This window comes from Dendrobates tinctorius, unplaced genomic scaffold (genome assembly GCF_039654945.1).
Source record: "Dendrobates tinctorius isolate UK_male_01 unplaced genomic scaffold, ASM3965494v1 ptg000155l, whole genome shotgun sequence".
NCBI classification, from domain to species: Eukaryota; Metazoa; Chordata; class Amphibia; order Anura; family Dendrobatidae; genus Dendrobates; species Dendrobates tinctorius.
Window position 1 is genome coordinate 20,008,443 of NW_027361822.1, and position 23,661 is coordinate 20,032,103.

A 23,661-nucleotide genomic window follows, 5' to 3' on the forward strand; every position below is an offset into this window, starting at 1 on the left:
GCAATAAATGTGTGAGATATGTGTGCTATTGTAACATACAAAGTTGACACTATGCTTTTCAATATTGTTGAATAATACAAATGTAATGTAACATAATGTAACATAGAATACTCTTTAAAACAGAGATTAACATTTATCCACATCGCTCTCAAAAAGCTTCATAATTACATATTCAACATCAGACATGGCTAGCAAAAGATTACAACATCTCATTTACCATGTTGTTCTGGCAGCTTTTTAAAGAGGATTATTTCTGGAAAAAAAAAACTTTTCTGTCTCATATGAGACCGTGGTGAGTTAGTTACAAGGTAGAACAAGCTAGCAAACAGCTGCACATTTTCACTCCTTAGCTGCCCTGGATGTGTGTTTCTGGAAGACCCAGCCATAACCCATTTCAATGCTTCTACTGATGTAAGGAGGTTATTGGCTAAAATCTTGCAATATGTGTCATAAATCCTCCCTTCAATACAGTGCAGTCATCCTGTCCCCTTGGCAGAAAATCACCCCAAAGTATGATGCTTCCCCCCACCATGCTTCATGGTTGGGACGGTGTTCTTGGAGTTGTACTCAGCCTTCTTCTTCTTCCTTCAAACATGGCAAGTGGAATTGATACCAAGAGAAGTTCTATTTTGATCTCACCTGAGCACATGACCTTCTCTCCTGCCTCATCTGGATCATCCAGATGGTCATTGGCTTCAAATTGACTTCAAATTGGCCTGGTCATGTGCTGGGGTGCGCCGGGGGACTTTGCGTGCCCTGCAGGATTTTAAGCCATGGTGGTGTGGTATGTTACTAAGGCTACTTTCGCACTAGCATCGTGTGACGTACATCGCAATGCGTTGTTTAGGAGAAAAAATGCATCCTGCAAAGTTGCCCGCAGGATGCGTTTTTTCTCCATAGACTTGCATTAGCGACGCATTGCGACGTATGGCCACACGTCGCATCCATCGTGTGACAGATGCGTCGTGTTTTGGCGGCTGCGATGCACACAAAAACGTTACATGTAACTTTTTTTGTGCGTCGTGTCCTCCATTTTCGACCGCGCATGCGTGGCCGAAACTCCGCCCCCTCCTCCCTGGACATTACAATGGGGCAGCAGATGCGTTGAAAAACAGCTCTTTGGTCTTGGCCATGTTGGAGAGGTTGGAGTGTGATTGATTGTGTGGCCAGGGTTCTTTTATACAGGTAACAAGTTCAAACAGGTGCAATTAATACAGGTAATGAGTGCAGAGTAAGAGGATTTTTTAAAGAAAAACTAACAGGTCCGTGAGAGCCAGAATTCTTGCTGGATGGCAGCAATTATTTATAATCATACAATATAATTTTCTGGCTCTTATTTTTAGATTCTGTCTCACAGTTGAAGTATACTTACGATAAATATTACAGACCTCCATTCTTTGTAGGTGGGAAAACTTTCAAAATCGGCAGTGTATTAAATACTTATTTTCCCCACTTTACAAGTCCAACTCTGATTGCCCAAGGTGTTTACAATCTATTGCACGCCCCACTTTTCAGTTCTTTAACCCCTTAATGTCCAACGACGGACACAGTCCGTCATCGGACATTTCCCCTGCTTTGATGAGGGCTCCGGCGCTGAGCCCGCATCAAAGCCGGGACATGTCAGCTGTTATGAACCGCTGACATGTGCCCGCAATAGGCGCGAGCGGAATCGCCGTCCGCCCGCACCTATTAACTAGTTAAATGCCGCTGTCAAAGCTGACAGCGGGCATTTAAATAGCATTTCCGGCCGCCGGGCCGGAAATGACGTCATCGCCGACCCCCGTCACGTGATCGGGGGTCGGCGTCACGTTGCCTGGACAACCAGAGGTCTCTATGAGACCTCTATGGTTGTTCCAGGCATAAGGCTTTCAGCGCCACCCGGTGGTCGGCGCTGAAAGCACAGCAGTAAATCTGCTACATATGGGCGATCTGCTCATCGCCCATATGTAGCAGAGCCGATCGGGTTGCGCAAGCTTCTAGCCTACTATGGAGGCTATTGAAGCATGCCAAAAGTAAAAAAAAAAAAATGTTTAAAAATAAAAAAAAATTAAAAAACATAAAAGTTCAAATCACCCCCCTTTCGCCCCAATCAAAATAAAACAGTAAAAAAAAAATCCCACATACACATATTAGGTATTGCCGCGTTCAGAATCGCCCGATCTATCAATAAAAAAAAGCATTAACCCGATCGCTAAACGGCGTAGCGAGAAAAAAATTCAAAACGCCAGAATTACGTTTTTTTGGTTACCAAGACATTGCATTAAAATGCAATAACGGGCGATCAAAAGAACGTATCTGCACAAAAGTGGTATCATTAAAAACATCAGTCCGGGACGGAAAAAATAAGCCTTCACCCGACCCCAGATCATGAAAAATGGAGAAGCTACGGGTCTCGGAAAATTGCGCAAATTTTTTTTTTTTTTCTTTTTTTTTTTTTTTTTTTTTTAAGCAAACTTTGCAATTTTTTTTCACCACTTAGATAAAAGAGGACATAGACATGTTTGGTGTCTATGAACTTGTAATGACCTGGAGAATCATAATGGCAGGTCAGATTTAGCATCTAGTGAACCTAACAAAAAAAACAAGCAAAAAACAAGTGTGGGATTGCACTTTTTTGGCAATTTTACCGCACTTGGAATTTTTTTCCCGTTTTCGAGTATACGACATGCTAAAACCAATGGTGCCATTTAAAAGTACAACTCGTCCCGCAAAAAATAAGCCCTCACATGGCCATATAAACGGAAAAATAAAAAAGTTATGGCTCTGGAAAGAAGGGGAGGGAAAAATGAAAATGCAAAACCAAAAATATCCCTGGTCGTTAAGGGGTTAATTTCCACAAAAATTTAAAATAACCAATAAATTTCGTTCAACTTCACAATTGTGTCCCACTTGTTGATTCTTCACCAAAAATTTACATTTGGTATCTTTATGTTTGAAGCATATGTGGGAAAAGGTTGAAAAGTTCCAGGGGGCCGAATACTTTCACAAGGCACTGTATATCAGTAGAGCCACTGCAGATGAGAAGTAAATCAATTAATTATAAAATTCCTCCTTTTAGTGCAAACTAAAGCTAATAGTAAGTTAATAACTTTATAATGCGTCTTTAAAGATTGAGAAATTTCTTTATATCTCTTTATATGTTTCCTCTCATTATTTCCAGAAATTGTATTTTTATTATTTTGCATTTTTTTCATCTTCTGATTTAGATTTATGCAATATTGAATACTCTCAGTTGAGATCTTCTATATAAGAGAATTTTGCTGATTGACCCATCAAGGATGGATAGGGACAGAGATAAGATGGTGGAGAAGATATTACACCTCACCCTAGAGATCCTCTTCCGGATTACTGGAGAGGTGAGAGATTCTGATGACGTCACATTACATCATTCTTATCTATGGGAATAACAGATGGACAGAACTGGAGAGGTGAGGACTCTGGAAATGTCTGTAGTGAGATTTATTAATGTGTCTCTCCATATCCAGGATTACACAGTAGTGAAGAAGACCTCTAGGGAGCGCTGTCAGGACCCTGTGTCTGAGGGATGGGGAAGACCCCTGAGCCCAATCACGGGGCCTCCACCTCACCCCCTGATACATGAGGACATCAATGACCAGAAGATCCTAGAACTCTCCTACAAGATGATTGAGCTGCTGACTGGAGAGGTGACACTGCTGGGAATGCTGGGACATTATACAGTAACACTATGAAGGGATCGGGGGATGACGGTATCATTGTATGTGTCAGGTTCCTATAAGATGTCTGGACATCACCGTCTATTTCTCCATGGAGGAGTGGGAGTATTTAGAACAACACAAAGATCTGTACAAGGACACCATGATGGAGGTTCCCCAGCCCCTCACACCACCAGGTAAGGACTAAATACACACGGCCTATAATTATCTGTACGTAAAGAATGAATTCAGTCCCTGTATGTGTTTCCTCCAGATCTATCTAGTGAGAGGACAACACCAGAGAGATGTCCCCGTCCTCTTCTTCCACAGGACTGTAAACAAGAAAATCCCAATGTTCCTCAGGATCATCAGGTAGATGGTGTAAGGCAGCGCTCACTGAGTGCATTGGGGAACGCCTGCTTGGCAGCGCTATAACATACAGGAAGACTCAGTTTCCTTAAAAGTTCTCCTGGGTTTATTGCTCCATATCCCCAGCAGCACAAACAGAGTAGTCAGCCTTTAAGTCCAGCAGCATAAAATAATAATGTCCATAAACAAGGCTTTGCTCCCTCAGACCCTGTCACACACAGGCCAGGGCAATGTCCGTTAAACACTCAGTTCCATAGGACAGTACAGTCTCTTACTGACCGAGGTCAGTGCCACTCACGGTTGTCCGATTGTCCACTCTGGAGGTATCTCACAGATCTCGTTCCTCTGGTTCAGGAAAGCCAGCACTGCTTCCCCAGGCTGTGCTATATCCAGCAAGCAGGGTTGTCCTGGAGCCACACGCACAGGAGGCCTTCTACTGCTCAGGTTACAGACAACTCTGCAGAGTCCCACCTGGACACATGGAAGTCTGTGCACAATCCAGACTCCCAACACTCCCATGTGCTAAACACACCTTCATTATGTAGGCTGTAACCCCATCCCCAGGTGAGGTATGGATCACATGGCTGGTCACCTGGCATGACCTCACGGTAGGTCCTGAAGGAAAACGGGTATAGCCAAAGGTGAGGTAATATGGGTAGCCTGACCCTCCCATCTCTCATAGCTACCCGCAACCCGGACCCAGGTGCCCTAACCGTTATATTAGTGCTCACGTGCACTAATAATAAAACACTCCGGGTTGAATCTCAGGGAGCATCCATTCCTGTGACATATATCGGCCATTCACAACCCTGCCAGTCACTGTTTCTGCATCACCACAGAGGGAAAGCCTGTATGCATGACCTGGGGAGCCCACATAGTGCCCCCTAGCTGTCACAGGGGTCACTGCATTACATACCCTCCCCCCTGTTCAAACTTGTGGGGTTGAACATTTTTCACACACCCGGGGCCTCGAGACCGGTCACCCATGTCACCTTGCCCCGCAAGTCGAGAGGACCGTTTCAGTCGGGTTTGGGCGTCTTTCTGCATCACCTCTTTGTTAGGCCACCCCCACCCCCAGCGGTCAGTATGTGTGCCTTGGGCTTCAGCCCTTGAGTTAACAAAGGAGTCGCCCCCTCTAGCCCCCTTTGTTTCAGATGACGTACTGCCCGTCTCAAGAGAAGCCCCTCGTCTTCCATATCCCGGGCCGGAAGCAGTTGCCATTTCCTTTCCAACTCCTGTAGCTGTACCTTAATCTGCATTTTTTTCTGGATCAGCTGCTCTACCTCTTGTAGGTACGTCACTCGATATTCCAGGAGCATGCGGAGGTTCCCAACGCTTTCCACTGAGCCAACAACGAAAGGAACCATGCCATTTTCATCTGCTACCCGGACTTCACCATCTGGTGGAATCTTCACTCTCACCACACCGGATCTATCCACAAGCTCTTGCATCACCTCCCCAAGTCTTCCAATGACTTTCCCCACCAGATTTCTGGGTATCGGAATGATGTCTTCCACCAAGCCCAGTCGATTGTGAGCTTCCCTCGCAAGCTCCAGACGTCGAGTGGCTTTCATATTACCCACCATGTCCTCTGTTTCGTGCAGAGACACTGCAGATGCATATCCCTCAGGACAGCCACCCCCTTCTCTGTGACCTTGCTATCCGCCAGTATCACCAACTGGTTCGTTTCTGGGGCCCAGTCCACACTGGATGCTTTTACTGCCTTTTTAAAGGCCTCATGCAAACCCTCACTAGCACACGCTTCTCCCATGTCTTCGGGTATCTATTATGCATTTCAAACCCGGAGTCTACATACTGTTGGACCTCCTTGTCCTAAGAGACAGTGCAGTTTTCCAAGACGTTGACCTCCCTTATGTGTTATGAATGGGTCACCGAGGAGGAAAAAACCTAAACATGCTAAGCCCAGAAAAAACAGAGAGGTTGGTAACTATGCAGATTGCAGATCCCTGGTCCTAACCACACAACTAGCAGCAGCCATGGAGCGTGCCTACGATGAACCTAGACGCCTCGTCACGGCCGGAGGACTAAATAAGCCTAAAGCAAGAAAAGGAAAAACTAACTGCCCCAGAGCAGACCCCAAAGGAATAGACAGCCCCCACACATGTATCGACGGTGAAACAAGATGAAAACACAAACACAGGTAGGAAAATAGGCTGAGCAAACGATGGGGCCCAAACTAACTAGAAAGGAGAGGAAAGGAAAGACACTGTCTGCAATCTGCCCAAAACCCTACAAAATAATGTCCAACACTTCTGATAACAAAATTAACCCTGAAGTCACTAGACTTCTCCCACTATATCAGCACTCTGAAATATTCTGAGACAGAGCAAAAAGAGGTCAATCTAATAAGGGACAAAAAGCAAATTGGCAAATACAGATAAATAAGAGTGGAAATTCAGCATTGCCCCAGCCGGGGCTAGCTGACCACACAAAAAACTGAATAGAACAACAAAATCAAGTGTGAGCATTAGCAGAGAAACTTAGCTTGAGCTGACTGGACCAGAGCTGAGAACCAAGACCTGACAAGCAGAAGGAATCACCAGCACCAGAGTAGGGCGTCGGCTGTCTTAAATCCAATCTGAGATTCCTGAGGTCCAATCGTCATCCTCATTATCAGGTGGCAGATCTCTACTGATCAAATCAGCCTCACTACCTCCTGTTACCACCAGAGGGAGCCTGACTGGTAGACCAGAAAATGAACTCACAACACTTATGTGTCCACCTGCGGGGCCCTTCCTCTGCGGGATTTCTTTCTCCATGGAGGCCCCTTCTCTGGTCAGCCTCTCCAGCTCACTCTCCTTCATTGAGAGTGCAACAGTTTGATTTCCCCGTCAACCGTGTGTTTCTGGAGCTGGGCTTTAACCTCCTTCTCTATCTTGAGCTCCTGAAGAGCTGTATCCCGCTTCTCTGCCAGGCAGCGACGCTCATGCTCTCTCCGGAGAAGCTCCTGCTGATGCTTCTCTTGGGCCTGTCTGAGCACCTCCATATCTTTCAATATGGCCTGGTTCATGGTTTGACACGCTGATAGGTGACCTCTGAGCTCAGACATTTCTTTCTCCAGGTCATCCACTCTGTGCTCAGCCGTTTGTTTCAGGGCCTTTTCTTGTACGCTCTGCTCTTTAATTGTCTTTATTTTGGCCTGTAAATCTGCCACCTTTAACCCTTTCGCGCCTGAGCCTGTTTTTGCCTTCGTGACCAGGCCAATTTTTTCAATTCTGACCAGTGTCACTTTATGAGGCCATAACTCTAGAACGCTTCAACGGATCCTGCTGATTCTGACATTGTTTTCTCATGACATATTGTACTTCAGGATAGTGGTAAAATTTCTTAGATATGAACTGTGCTTATATGTTAAAAAAAAAATCGAAATTTGGCAAAAATTTTGAAAATTTTGCAATTTTCAAACTTTTAATTTTTATGCCCTTAAATCAGAGCGTGATATTGCACAAAATAGTTAATAAATAACATTTCCCACATGTCTACTTTACATCTGCACAATTTTGGAAACATTTTTTTTTAGGAAGTTATAAGGGTTAAAATTTGACCAGCGATTTCTCATTTTTACAACAAAATTTACAACACCATTTTTTTTAGGGACCACCTCACATTTGAAGTGAGTTTGGGGGGTCAATATGACAGAAAATACCCAAAAGTGACACCATTCTAAAAACTGCACCCCTCAATGTACTCAAAACCACATTCAAGAAGTTTATTAACCCTTCAGGTGTTTCACATGAATGAATGGAATGTGGAAGGAAAAAATAAACATTTAACTTTTTTTCACAAACATTTTACTTCAGAAGCATTTTTTTTTTTATTTTCACAAGTGTAAAAACAGAAAATGAACCACAAAATTTTTTGTGCAATTTCTCCCAAATACGCCGATACCCCGTATGTGGGGCTAAACCACTGTTTGAGCACACGGCAGAGCTCAGAAAGGAAGGAGTGCCGTTTGACTTTTTCAATGCAGAATTGGCTGGAATTGAGATCGGATGCCATGTCGCATTTGGAGAGCCCCCTAATGTGCCAAAACAGTGGAAACCCCCACAAGTGACCCCATTTTGGAAACTAGACCCCTTAAAGAACTTATCTAGATGTGTCGTGAGCACTTTGAACCCCCAAGTGCTTCACAGAAGTTTATAACGTAGAGCCATGAAAATAAAAAATCATTTTTGTTCCACAAACATGATCTTTTAGCCCCCAATTTTTTATTTTCACAAGGGTAACAGGAGAAATTGGACCCCAAAAGTTGTTGTCCAATTTGTCCTGAGTACACTGGTACCCCATATGTGGAAGAAAACTACTGTTTGGGCACACGGTGGGGATCGGAAGGGAAGTAGTGACGTTTTGGAATGCAGACTTTGATGGAATGGTCTGCGGGTGTCATGTCGCATTTGCAGAGCCCCTGATGTGCCTAAACAGTGGAAATCCTCCACAAGTGACCCCTTTTTGGAAACTAGACTCCCCCAAGGAACTTATCTAGATGTGTGGTGAGCACTTTGAACCCCCAAGTGTTTCACTAAAGTTTATAATGTAGAGCCGTGAAAATAAAAAAATCATTTTTTTTCCACAAAAATGATCTTTTAGCTCCCAATTTTTATTTTCGCAAGGGTAACAGGAGAAATTGGACCCTAAGAGTTGTTGTCCAATTTGTCCTGAGTACGCTGGTACCCCACATGTGGGGGGGGACCACTGTTTGGGCACACGGTGGGGCTCGGAAGGGAAGTAGTGACGTTCTGGAATGCAGACTTTGATGGAATGGTCTGCGGGCGTCATATTGCATTTACAGAGCCCCTGATGTACCTAAACAGTGGAAACCCCCAATTCAAATTCCAACCCTAACCCCAACACACCCCTTACCCTAGCCCTAGCCCTAACCCTAGACCTAGCCCTAGCCTGCCTACCTGCTTTTTTTTTCTTTACTTTTTTTTTTTATTTTTGTGTTTTTTATTTTTTGTATTTTTGACTCATAGTAACGCCACTTCTCCTCTGATCTCACACTGGCAGATGATCAGAGGAGAAGCAGCGTTACTATGTGACAAGATCGCTGCCCGGCACATAGTAACGCCACTTCTCCTCTGATCTCACACTGACAGATGAGCAGAGGTGAAGCAGCGTTACTGTGTGACAAGATCGCTGCCTGACACAGCTGTGCCAGGCAGCGATCAGCTGTGCCAGGCAGCGATCTAGTCACACTGTAACGCTGCTTCACCTCTGCTCATCTGTCAGCATGAGCTCAGAGGAGAAGTCACGTTATAATGAGGGAGATCGCCGGGAAACAAGCAGCTTTCCCAGCGAGCTCTCTCATTGGCTGCTGTGACGCGACGTCATCAGGACCTGAACCAATCAGGTCTCGATGACGTCGGGGGTCCCAGCATCCATTGTGCACCGGGATCCCCGCGTTATAAGGTATGAGGGGGTCCCGGGGGGCACAAAACCGCCGACAGTAGATAAACGTCGGCGCTGCACAATGCCCAGCAAGCGCCAACGTTTATCTACTGTGGGCGGTCGCGAAGAGGTTAAACACTCCTTCGCCAGCTGTTGACAGATCTCTCTCTCCTCCCTATCCATCTTCTCAGAGGGAGCCATTTGTTCAGCCCCTTTCCGCCTTTTATGTCTCCGGCGACGGGCAGTAGACTTGCCATTTAGACCTGAGTCAGTCTTACTGCACTCCTTGTCACTGCCGTCACCGTCTGAATGGGAGTCACCACCAACTGACCGGTCCTCCTGTAAGCAGCGGTCCCATTTTTAAAAGTGTTAGACCCCATTCCCGGAGCTTCCTCGTCTTCAACGTTCAAACATTCTGGTAGGACTACCAGCGTCATGCTGCCTTAACCTTGTGGCGCACTATCATTACTCTGGGTTTGAGCTTCTGTCTGCCCAAGGTTGTCCTCCGCCCTAGTGGTGGCTAACGGCGACAACACGTCACAGTCACCCCCGGTGTCTGTGTCACACACCACAGTATGGTAAACGCACGTATTGCACTCTGTTCGGGTGTCAGCTCCACTATCCGTCACACTGTGGTACTCTTCAGGTGACTTCTGGTCAGTAAGTTGGTCAAACGTACCCTTTCCTCTGGTCACCCCTGCGTCTGACCCGTCAATTTTAGGAGGTATTACCGCCTTAAGGTACACAACCCCCTCAGCTAAGAAAAAAGAAAAAAGGTCCAGCTTTGCAAATTCAAGTCCAATTTATTGTTAAAAGCAAGTCCAAAACAGAGCAAAAAATGGTGTGTTCACATGAGTAACAAGTAGTAGATTACGCGTTTCGAACAATAGCTTGTTCTTTCTTGGTTTTGAGAAAGAACAAGCTATTGTTCGAAACGCGTAATCTACTACTTGTTACTCATGTGAACACACCATTTTTTGCTCTGTTTTGGACTTGTTTTTAACAATAAATTGGACTTGAATTTGCAAAGCTGGACCTTTTTTCTTTTTCCTTGGTTACTGCGTGAAGACTGCACGTGGTCCGGGCTATCCACTACACATGCCTTCAGGTGAGCTGGCTTTTTTTTTCTCTTTTTGAATGCCCTCAGCTAAGAGCCCTCCATCCTCCTGCTGTAGAGCCGCTCCTCTCTCCCATAAGTCAGAGAACAGCTCAGAGTCCTGGGCTATGACTAGCGGACAACATAAATTCGGGACTATAGCGACATCCTGTCCGGTACTGTACCAAATCATCTCAAGTATCACCCTGGCCACTGGATAGTCCATAGTGCTCCCATGAACGCAAGTGACCCCCGACCTTCCTATTGGGTATTACAAATCCCTGGGGTGACACCCTCACCAGAGTTACCGGGGTCCCAGAATCGACCAGTACATACATTTCTGCCTCATTCATCTGCAGTGCACACGTTCATAGCCTCTTGCCGGGTGGGTAGTTTAAATAGCAGACTGGACACACATAGTACACTTGCCCCTGGCAACCATCTGTCTGCGCCACCCTTTTACTTTGGGAAGCTCCACCCCCTTTTGGGTAACCACCATTCCCGGGTCTCCACCCCTTTTTGGGCAACTACTCCCTTTTGAGATATCTCCCCCTTTTGTGACACCACCCCTTTTTGGGCCACTAGTCCCTCTTGGGATACAGCCCCATTTTGGGACTCCACCCCTTTTTGGGCAACCATCGCTGTTTTGCTTACCGCCCCCCTTTTTGGGACACCACCCCGTTTTCTCTAATGGGAGCTGCCTTTGTGGAATCACCGTCCATGTGACCAAGGCACTCCTGACAGTCCAGACCCGCAGAAGATCGGTAGCTCCCCCCCCCCCCCCCCCCAACGCAGGGCCGTGACTGACTCTGCAAACACACGTGGCCTGTCTGTTAGGCTTCAGGTTTCTGCGTCTACTCTGCAGGAATCCAGCTCCTCCCATTCTGCGGTCTCCTGCTGTCTATCTACTACAGAGGAGATTACTTTGCAGCAGTCCCTCTGTGCTCCTACTGGGCATGCTCACGAGACGATCTCCCATTGGAGATCGGGAGTCATGTGCCCAGGTCCTGTTCCAGATCTCATTGGTCCATCTCGGAGATCTGGAAGGTCCCGCACGGCTATAAAAGACGCTAGTATAGACTTTTAAAGCTAAATGTGTGAATGGTGATGGATGTATGACTCTGGTGACTGACTCATTTGAAACCCCTCCCCTCTGATATTACGCATGTGGATAGGGAATTAGTGCAGCAGTCAGCGCCAGTCAGTGGCAAGCCTTAGGCCACTGTGCACACAGCACCTTTTCTCTAGCGTCCGACATTGCGCCTGTTTCCTAGCTTTGTCGACTAGCGGCAGTGTCCTACGCCGTGATGCAGTTGCAGCCCTCCTTGGCATCCGCAGTAGCGATGCCGCACACACGGTAGGTCTAGACGGATGCAGCTCCTCTGCCTTGGGTCCTGATCCTGTGACCTGATACCGTGTGTGCATTTCCCTGTGGTCTGTGACACTAACAGGCTCAGCGTTTTTGTATGTTTTTGTTGCGACGCCTCTGTGTGTGAACAGAGCCCACTTTGCGCACTCCAAGTGAAGTTGAACCCGTGCGCATTATACCGCCATATTGCTCGTCTGTCATTACCTAGCAGCGGTGTAACATCTACTGCACGGTGGACCCCGAGCGGTGAACGCACTTTATTATTTAATTTTATTTAGTGCGTTCCGCCGTTCCTAACACTGTGTGCTATTCAGGACGTCCGTCCCCACTTTGGACCCGTCCAACACACAAGCCTCACCAGGTGCTATTCAGGGATCCGACCCTCCTCCCAGGGTCTCCCAACACACCGGCCACCAGGTTCAGGGCCTCAGCGGGTGCTATTCAGGACATTAATCCCCTCCTGAGACCGTCCATCACTCACGCCTCACCAGGTCCAAGGTCGCAGCACGTGCTTCAGGGATCTGATCCTCCTCCTAGGATCTCCCAATACTGACCCTCCAGGACCTTGCACCCTGAACCATTCAGGTACACACACTCTCCCCCACGGCACTCTCAGGCCCCAGTTCGCACTGTACACGTATGTGTCTGTACTGGCCCTTTAAGAGTTTGTGCGACCTTGACCACTGATGTCTTTTTATGACACCCCACCAGCTCCAGCTGGCACTGCCACAGCTCCTGCTATAGCCACAAACCACCGGCAACTCCGGCTGCCGAACAAGCAGCTGATGGTGTCACTGCAGCTCATGCTGCTGCAGAACCTCTTGCTGCAACTGTAACTGCAGCTCCCGCTGCCACAAGTCACTGCACGCTCCTGCTGTGCTGTCTTCGTGGACCCGCCGATCCACAGCAAACTTCGTAACCCTGCCGAGTTACAGCCAGACGCTTGTCACTTTCATGACCCCACCGAGCCACAGCACGCTGACGAGTCACAGCAAAACACCTCACACGTGCCTCCTGGACTGTTGCCCTTAGCAACCGAGTTTGTAGACCTCGTCCAATGCCCTTAGCAACAAGGCTACAAAAGTGCCCGCATTCTCCACCGTATGTAAGGCAGCGCTCACTGAGTGCATTGGGGAATGCCCGCTTGGCAGCGCTATAACATACAGGAAGACTCAGTTTCCTTAAAAGTTCTCCTGTGTTTATTGCTCCATATCCCCAGCAGCACAAACACAGAGTAGTCAGCCTTTAGGTCCGGCAACATAAAATAATAATGTCCATAAACAGAGCTTTGCTCCCTCAGACCCTGTCACACACAGGCCAGGGCAATGTCCGTTAAACACTCAGTTCCATAGGACAGTACAGTCTCTTACTGACCGAGGTCAGTGCCACTCACGGTTGTCCGACCGTCCACTCTGGAGGTATCTCACAGACCTCGTTCCTCTGGTTCAGGAAAGCCAGCACTGCTTCCCCAGGCTGTGCTATATCCAGTAAGCAGGGTTGGCCTGGAGCCACACACACAGGAGGCCTTCTACCTCCCAGGTTACAGACAACTCTGTAGTGTCCCACCTAAAGCATGGAAATCTGTGCACAATCCAGACTCCCAACACTCTCCCATGTGCTAAACACACCTTCATTATGTAGGCTGTAACCCCACCCCAGGTGAGGTATGGATCACATGGCTGGTCACCTGGTCATGACCTCACGGCAGGTCCTGAAGGAAAACGGGTACAGCCAGCACCCTCACCCAAAGGGAAGGTAATATGGGTAGCCTGACCCTCCCATCTCTCATAGCTACCTGCAACCCGGACCCAGGTACACTAACCGTTATATTAGTGCTCACGTGCACTAATAATAAAACACTCCAGGTTGCATCTCAGGGAGCATCCATCCCTGAGATATATCGGTCATTCACAACCCTGCCAGTCACTGTTTCTGCATCACCACAGAGGGAAATCCTGTATGCATGACCTGGGGAGCCCACATAGCGCCCCTTAACTGCCACAGGGGTCACTGCATTACAATGGAGAGAAGGTGTCATGAGATCTCCCCTATGATGTGTAGACGGCTGTGAAGGTCTTGTGCTCAGTCTTGTTTTACCAACCAGTATTATATGTTTTATACTTGTGTAATGAGAACGGTGGAGATGGCAGGATTAGAGCTGATCATAGATGTGACTTCTCCCTCTGTCAGTGACTTTTACAGTATTTGTTTCAGGGTGAAGATCTGACCCATATTAATACTACAGCGACATATGTGAGGAATGATGAGCGGTGTAACGAGGAGATTCCTGCAGATAATCGCCCAGGTGAGTAGCAGAGAAGTCACAGATATCATTCAATGTCCAGTACTATTTTGAATTACCGTATTTTTCGCTTTGTAAGACGCACTTTTTTCCCCCAAATTTGGGGGGAAAATAGGGGTGCGTCTTACAATGCAAACATACGGTTTTTTGTGCTGCCGCTGCGGGTGTCCGATACTTGCCGCCACCGCGCTGGGTCCTCCGGGTGCTGCCGCCTACGCGCTGGGTCCCTCGGGTGCTGCCGCGCTGGGTCCCCCGGTACCTGCCGCCGCCGTCGGGCTCTGTCCCGCGCTGCGTGGGGGGCTCTGCCGTTCCATCCATGCCTGTGCGGTGGCTTGCTTCCTGGAAAATGGCCGCCACGCAAGCGCAGATGGAGATCTCGCATTGAAATCTCGGGAGATGAGATTTCAGCGCTGAAATCTCATCTCCCGAGATTTCAATGCCAAGATCTCCATCTGCGCTTGCGCGGCGGCCAATTTCCAGGAAGCAAGCCACCGCACAGGCATGGATGGAACGGCAGAGCCCCCCCACGCAGCACGGGACAGAGCCCGACGGCGGCGGCAGGCACCGGGGGGGACCCAGTGCGGCGGCGGCGGCAGCACCCGAGGGACCCAGTGCGGCGGCGGCAGCACCCCGGGGACAGAGTGGGCGACAGCACCCCGGGGACAGACCGGTAAGCAATAAGACGCCTGGATTATAAGAAGCACCACCATTTTATTAAAAAAAACATTTTTTCCTATTTTTCTCCTCAAAATTTGGGGTGCGTCTTAAAATCCGGAGCGTCTTATAAAGTGAAAAATACAGTAATATGAGTTTCAGTTTTTGTATTGAAGAACTTAAATAAACTAACTTTTTGATGACATTCTAATTTTGTGAGATGCACGTGTGTGTGTGTGTGTGTGTGTATTTTTAGTGGTGTAGTGACCACTGTGTCCGCTAGGGGGCGCTGTGTGGATGTCCCAGGAGAGAAGATGAGTGGCAGAATACTGAATGACCGTTATGCATCTCAAGGTGGGTGGCCTTGGGATGGAGACTTGTGTGTCTGTTGATCAGCAGTGATACTGCTGAGGTGCTGTTTCAATGTGTTTGGGAAGTCTCCAGGTAACTGGTGAGATGGGTGACTAGTTACCTACAAACCCACCCAGGGGGTGTTTTTAAAGAACGCTATTATAAAGTATGTATGAGTGGTTGAAGGACCTGTGATGAGGTCATAGCCATGTGACCGGTGGGCGTGGCTACGGACCATATAAGGTGGCCAGGGTAGGTCACATGAGTGAATGCTGGGACCTGGTTGGTCCGTTTTGGAAGGTCCCGTCTGAGAGAGAGATGGGGATGCCTTCTGACAGCAAATGAACGCTGTGTGTAATGGCGGCACGTGCCTGGTAATTCCCTGGAGGGGATGGACATCTGCAGCATGGAGAAGGAACCATGAGTGAACCCTGACGGGTGAGATAACTGAGGCTGAAGAGCCTGCGTATGCAGAACCTGTGTGACCACAGGGATTACAGAGCTAAACTCTGTCATGGACGCTAAGCTGTTTATATGAACTTTATGTTGCTGCTGTGGTTTATGATGACTGAATAAACCGCATGGATTGTTATGGTTTTATGAAAAACCCGTGCCGGACGTGCTTATTTGGCTGCCAAGCGAGTATCCCCTACTTGAATGACAGCACTACCTTACAATTGGTGGAGAATGCTATGGACAATGTTGTAGCCTTGTTGCTAGGAGCAACAGAAGAGGACTGCAAAATTTGGTTGCTAAGGGCAACGGTTTCCAAAAACGCATGTTGCAGTGCTGGCGACGCTGAGCCAGGAGGGCTGACGGTCTGGAAAGCCGTGTGATATGCTGACTGGAGTCAGTGGAAAAGACTTACAGGACACCTCTGCGGTAGAGGGGTCCGAGAACTTGCACGGCCAGCAGGTGACAGCCGTGAAAGTCATGTTGTACTGACCGGGGTCAGTGAGAAAGAGACTGGTGATTGCTATAGGGTGCCTCTGTGGAGAAGAGGTATCCGAGGACCTGTGTGGCCGACACAGGTAACTGACACGTGTTCGTGTTGTACTGACCTGGGTCAATGGGAAAGACTGTGTACCTGGAGGGTTCAGTGAGCAAGGTCCTGGAGGGTCACTGTTGGGAGATTCTAGGAGAAGAATCGGATCCCTGGAGCACGTGGTATGACCTTGGACCTGGTGAGGCGTGAGTGTTGGGCAGTCTCAGGAGGAGATGGATGTCCCGAAGAGCACCCGCTGAGCCCCATGGCCCTGGTGAGGCCGGTGTGTTGGGAAACCCTGGGAGGAGGGTCGGCTCCCTTAATAGCACCCGGTGCGCCCTGTGTGTTGGACGCTCTCAGGTGGAGACGGAACGTCCTGAATAGCACACAGACAGGACACGTGAGTTTTGTCTGGTGTGGTTTTTTTTCTCTTATCTCAACTCAGCTGCGGTGACTCAGTGGGAGTCAAGAAGGTGACAAGCGGCTTGCTGTAACTCGGCGGGGTTACGAAGGGGGCAAGCGGCTTGCTGTAACTCGGTGGGGTTACGAAGGGGACAAGCGGCTTCCTGTAACTCGGCAGGGTTACGAAGGTGACACCAGCAGCTGTATGTGAACGGCAGCCAGTGGTGTCGGTGATCGGTGACAGCAGGAGCTGTGGTGGTGCCAGCAAGGACTTGTTTGGTATCGTAAGAGACATAAACTGTGTTGTGTGAACTGAGGTCTAAGGAGACCGGTAAAACGGACATGGGGAAATCCCGAAAGGGGGCGGTGGCCCAAATCGGGGTGGTAGCCCATAAGAGGGTGGAGTCCCAGAAGGGGGCGGTGACCCAAATCGGGGTGGTATCCCAAAAAGGCGTGGAGTCCCAGAGGGAGGCGGTGGCCCAAATTGGGATGGTGGTCCAGAAAGGGGTCGAGTTTGCAAAAGGGGCAGCACTGGGTACCTCAGTGGACAGGTCTGGGGAACCACAGTGTGTGTGTGTGTATGTCTTGAGGAGTGCAGCATGTATTTTCCAGATAACGACGGGCCACAGGTGTGTACCTTGCTGCACTGGGAAGGAGTCTCTGGTAGGCTGGACTCAGAGAGTCAGGTGACTCTGACAGGAACTCTGCTTGTTTTTATCTCTGACCGAGAAAAACATCAGAGTTCGATGCGACCATGGGGTCATTGTGAATTATACGGTGGACAGAGTCTTGATTGAGATGACAAAGGGGGAGTGCCAAGGTGGTAGTATGCCACCCAACTTAGTGCATACCTTTTGAGAGGGGTCGGGACTTTGTCTTGTTTCATGATATATGGCAGGAGGATGGAGATGTTCCTACTGTTGGGTTAGCAGACATGGTGATGGTGACGCCTGCTAAGCTGGACAGGTCAGTGGCAGAAGTGACCGGAAGAAGGGGTACATCTGCCCAACTTATGGACCTGACGTCTCGTGACATGACGGATGGTGGACTGGGAGATGAGACGACTGGAGTGGACACACTGTCAGAGGGTAACTGGAGGGTTCTCTTGGATGATCGGCGTGACTCAGACTCTAGGGGTGACTGTGGCTCTGAGAGAGAGAGGGAGCACAGACTGGATGAACTAGAGAAAGAAGTCTTCGAGCTCAAAGGTCACCTGGCATTGTGGCAAGGTCTGAATAAGTCCCTCAGAGAAGAGGTAGGAGTACTCACAGAAACTGTAAGAGGTCTTCTGCGGGAGAAGAAGTGGGACGAAGACTTTCAGCGGCCAGGCCTGAGTGATGAACAGAGTGAAGACAAGAAGAAACTGGAGAGTATGGAAGCAGAGATGATCCATATGCAAGAGAAGCTTGCTGCTGCAGAGCATGCTAAAAGGCAAGCACAGCAGGAAAGAGATGAACTGGCTGATGTGATTGCCAACAACAGTGGTAAAGATGCTTTGGCTTTGGAAGAAAAGAGGCGGTTAGAGTCTTGCATTGTTCAGCTGGAAGAGGAATAACACGGCAACATTGAATTAGCCAATGACAGGCTTAGAAAGGCCACACTTCAGGTTGACCAGATGAATGCTGATCTGAAGACAGAACATAGTAATGCTCAGAAGAATGAGTGCCCGTCAGCAATTAGTTCGCCAGAATAAGGAGTTAGAAGCAAAGGTTGCACTACTGGAGGAACAGCTTGATGCAGAAATTAAAGTGCGACAATCTGCTAGCAAACAAGTACGTCGTACGGAGAAAAAACTGAAGGTTGTACTAAGGCAAATGGATGATGAAAGGCGAAGTTCTGAGCAGTACAAAGACCTGGCGAAGGGAAATAATGTGCGTCTGAAACAGCTGAAGTGCCAGGTGGACGAAGCAGAGAAAGAGGCTCAACGTGCCAATACGTTGCACCGTAGGTTACAGTGTGAACTGGAGGATGCTACAGAGACAGCAGGTGCAATGAACCGTGAGGTTAATGCACTGAAAAGCAAACTTAGACATGGTGGGGTACCATTTGTTACAAGACGCTTAGTTAGAGAGAGGATGGTGACTAAACAGTGTCTGACGACGCAGACAGACCGTGACTGGAGGGTCAAAGACAATGACCGGTATTCTGACCGCTGGGGGCGGGGGAGGCCTAACGTAGGAATAAGGCCGTATGACGGACGGAGATGGTTCTCTCGACCTGTGGGGCAAGGTGTAATGAGTGATCGGTCTCGAGATCCTGGTGTAATGTTGTGTGTTCAACCCCACAAGTTTGAACAGAGGGGGGAGGTGTGTGGTGTAGTGACCACTGTGTCCGCTAGGGGGCGCTGTGTGGATGTCCCAGGAGAGAGGATGAGTGGCAGAATACTGAATGACCGTTATGTATCTCAAGGTGGGTGGCCTTGGGATGGAGACTTGTGTGATCTGTTGATCAGCAGTGATACTGCTGAGGTGCTGTTTCAATGTGTTTGGGAAGTCTCCAGGTAACTGGTGAGATGGGCTGAACTAGTTACCTACAAACCCACCCAGGGGGTGTGTTTAAGGAACGCTATTATAAAGTATGTATGAGTGGTTGAAGGACCTGTGATGAGGTCATAGCCATGTGACCGGTGGGCGTGGCTACGGACCACATAAGGTGGCCAGGGTAGGTCACATGAGTGAATGCTGGGACCTGGTTGGTCCGTTTTGGAAGGTCCCGTCTGAGAGAGAGATGGGGCTGCCTTCTGACAGCAAGTGAACGCTGTGTGTAATGGCTGCACGTGCCTGGTAATTCCCTGTAGGGGCTGGACGTCTGCAGCGTGGAGAAGGAACCATGAGTGAACCCTGACGGGTGAGATAACTGAGGCTGAAGAGCCTGTGTATGCAGAATCTGTGTGACCACAGGGATTACAGAGCTGAACTCTGTCATGGACGCTAAGCTGTTTATATAAACTTTATGTTGCTGCTGTGGTTTATGATAACTGAATAAACCGCATGGATTGTTATGGTTTTTTGAAAAAAAATTATGATTAATTTGGCTGCCAAGCGAGTATCCCCTACTTGAATGACGGCGCTACCTTACAATATGTTTGTCTACCCTCCCAGCTCCTTTTCCTTTTATCTCTTTTAGGTTTCTAGGAGGGTATTCTAGTTTCCGTTATATTTTGGTTCTACTTACTATTCCATCTCTCCTTTTTCATGAACGTGCTTTTACTTTCTTACCCTGGGTCTTCGTGTCCACCTATCCACTGACACACCTTCCTCTTCCCTTGTTGTCAGTATGTTGCAGCCTCCCCTCTGGATCCTCAGGGGGCACATGAATCCGTTCGGCCTTTTATGATATCCAGTTGGGTATGGGTGTGACTTCTCTCTATAGAAAACTTTCCTTACTTGCATGAGGGAGGTGTAGATTTAGATTGTGAGCCCCAATGGGGACAGTGCTGATAATGTATGTAAAGTGCTGTGGAATTAATGGCATTTTATAAGCAAAGCATAATAATAAAATTAGGTCAGAACTGAAGATGTCTACTTTTTCTTGCTTCGGCTGCCTTTTTATGATTGGAGAGAGTCATTGTTGGATGGAAATACAATAAAAAAATATTTTCACTGCTAAATTAATTTTAAAAAGTTGACAAGTTCTGTATCTTTCTAATTGTACTGACCTGTAGAATTATTTTGCCAGGTAATTTTTACGACACACTAAGTTAATGACTTATCAATACAACCCATCAGCGAAGGGCACAAACCCTTGCCTTCGCTATATTGAGAGTTTAACCCCTTCACCCCCAAGGGTGGTTTGCACGTTCATGACTGGCCAATTTTTACAATTCTGACCACTGTACCTTTATGAGGTCATAACTCTGGAACGCTTCCATGGATCCCGGTGATTCTGACTTTGTTTTCTCGTGACATATTGTACTTCATGTTAGTGGTAAAATTTCATTCAAATAACTTGCGTTTATTTGTGAGAAAAACGGAAATTTGGCAAAAATTTTGAAAATTTCGCGATTTTCCAACTTTGAATTTTTATGCCCTTAAATCACAGAGATACGGCACACAAAAAACTTGATAACTAACATTTCCCACATGTTTACTTTACATCAGCACAATTTTGGAACCAAAATTTTTTTTTGTTAGGAAGTTATAAGGGTTAAAAGTTGACCAGCGATTTCTCATTTTTACAACACCATTTTATTTTTAGGACCACATCACATTTGAAGCCACTTTGAGGGGTCTATATGATAGAAAATACCCAAAAGTGACACAATTCTAAAAACTGCACCCCTTAAGGTGCTCAAAACCACATTCAAGAAGTTTATTAACCCTTTAGGTGCGTCACAGGAATTTTTTTGAATATTTAAAAAAAAATGAACATCTAACTTTTTTTCATAAAAAAAATACTTCAGGTTCAATTTTTTTTATTTTACCAAGGGTAACAGGAGAAATTGAACTGCAAAAGTTATTGTGCAATTTGTCCTGAGAACGCAGATACCTGATATGTGGGGGGGAACGACTGTTTCGGCGCATGGCAGAGCTCAGAATGGAAGGAGCGCCGTTTGACTTTTTCAATGCAAAATTGGCTGGAATTCAGATTGGACGCCATGTCACGTTTGGAGAGTCCCTGATGTACCTAAACAGTGGAAACCCCCTACAAGTGACCCCATTTTGGAAACTAGACCCCCCAAGGAACTTATCTAGATATGTGGTGAGAACTTTGAACCCACAAGGGCTTTACAGAAGTTTATAACATACAGCGGTACAATTAAAAAATCATATTTTTTCCACAAAAATGATCTTTTCACCCTCAATTTTTATTTTCCCCAAGGGTAACAGGACCCTAAAAGTTATTGTGCAATTTGTCCTGAGTACGCTGATACCCCACATGTGGGGGTAAACCACTATTTGGGCGCATGGCAGAGCTCGGAAGGGAAGCAGCGCCATTTGACGTTTTGGGCTGGAATTGAGATCGGACACCATGTTGCGTTTGGAAAAATCCTGATGTACCAAAACAGTGGAACCCCCCCACAAATGACACCATTTTGGAAACTAGACCCCCCAAGGAACTTATCTAGATGTGTGGTGAGCACTTTGACCCCCCCAGTGCTTCACAGAAGTTTATAACACCCGGGCGTGAAAATAAAAAATTTGTATTTTTTCCACAAACATGATCTTTTAATCACCATTTTTTTATTTTCCCAAGGGTACCAGGAGAAATTGGACCCCAAAAGTTGTCCAATTTGTCCTGAGTACGCTGATACCCCATATGTGGGAGAAAACTACTGTATGGGCACACGTCGGGGATCGGAAGGGAAGCAGTGACGTTTTGGAATGCAGACTTTGATGGAATGGTCTGCGGGTGTCATGTGCGTTTGGAGAGCCCCTGATGTACCTAAACTATTGAAACTCCCCACAAGTGACCCCATTTTGGACACTAGACCCCCCACGGAACTTATCTAGATGTGTGGTGAGCACTTTGAACCCCCAAGTGCTTCACAGAAGTTTATAACACTCGGACGTGAAAATAAAAAAATCATTTTTTTCCACAAAAATATTTTTGCCCCCAATTTTTTATTTTCCTAAGGGTAACAGGAGAAATTGGACCCCAAAAATTGTTTTGAAATTTGTCCTGAGTAGGCTGATACCCTACAGGTGGGGGTAAAACATTGTTTGGGCGCATAGCAGAGCTTGGAAGGGAAGGAGCACCATTTTGACTTTTTCAACTCAGAATTGGCTGGAATTGAGATCAGACGCCATGTTGCATTTGGAGAGCCCCTGATGTGCCCAAACAGTGGAAACCCCCAATTCTAACTCCAGCCCTAACCCTAGCCCTAGCCCTAACCCTAACCCTAGCCCTAACCCTAATGGAAAAATGGAAATAAATACATTTTTTTAATTTTATTATTTTTCCCTAACTAAGGGGGTGATAACGGGGGGGTTTGATTTACTATTTATACCGGTTTTTATGTTTGGCGGCTGTCGCACGCTAAAAGACGGTTTTTATTGTAAAAATAGTTTTTGCATCACCACATATTGAGAGCTATAATTTTTCCGTATTTTGACCCACCGAGTCATGTGAGGTCTTATTTTTTGCGTGACAAGTTGACGTTTTTATTGGTACCATTTTCGGGCACGTGAAATTTTTTGATCGCTTTTTATTCCTATTTTTGGGACGCAGAATGAACAAAAACCAGCGTTTCATGAATTTCTTTTGGGGGGGGGTGCGTTTACACCGTTCCGCGTGTGGTAAAATTGATAAAGCGGTTTTATTCTTCGGGTCAGTACGGTTACAGCGATACCTCATTTAGGTCGTTTTTTATGTTTTTGTCGGTTTTATGCAATGAAAACTACTTTATATAAAAAATAATTATTTTTGCATCGCTTTATTCAGCGAGCTATAACTTTTTTATTTTTTCGCTGATTATGCTGTGTGGCGGCTCGTTTTTTGCGGGACAAGATGACGTTTTCAGCAGTACCATGGCTATTTATATGCATCTTTTTGATCGCACGTTATTACACTTTTTGTTTGGCGGTATGATAATAAATCATTATTTTTTGCTTAGTTTTTTATTTTTATTTTTTAAGGGGTTCGCTAAAGGGGTTAACTAATGGGACAGTTTTATAGGGCGGGTCGTTACGGACGCGGCGATACCTAATATGTGTACTTTTATTGTTTTTTTTTTTTTTATTATTTCCAAAAAATGGATTTATTGGGGGAATATTTTTTTTTTTTTTTTTTTTAATTATTTTTACACTTTTTTTTTTTACTTTATTAAATAGTCCCAGGTGGGACATCACTGTCCTGTGACAGATCGCTGATCTGTCACATCACAGATCACTGTGACAGATCAGCGATCTGACACAGGCACTGCAGAAGGCTTCCTCATGCCTGCGCTTTGCAGGCACTGAGGAAGCCAGCTTCCGCAGGCCCCCGAAGGCCCCCGTCGCCATCTTGGATTCGGGGGCCTGGAGGAAGGGAGTCCCCCGCAGCAGCGCTGCACATTGCGCTGCCGTGGGGGGCTCAGGGAAGCACGGAGGGAGCCACCTCCCTGCCGAT

General features: G+C 47.1%; 1 pseudogene; it reads left to right on the forward strand.

Moving 5' to 3' along the window:
• The first annotated feature begins 3,199 nt into the window (after window positions 1-3,199).
• LOC141051084 (uncharacterized) overlaps window positions 3,200-23,661 on the forward strand; it is a 30,674-nt pseudogene continuing 10,212 nt past the window's right edge.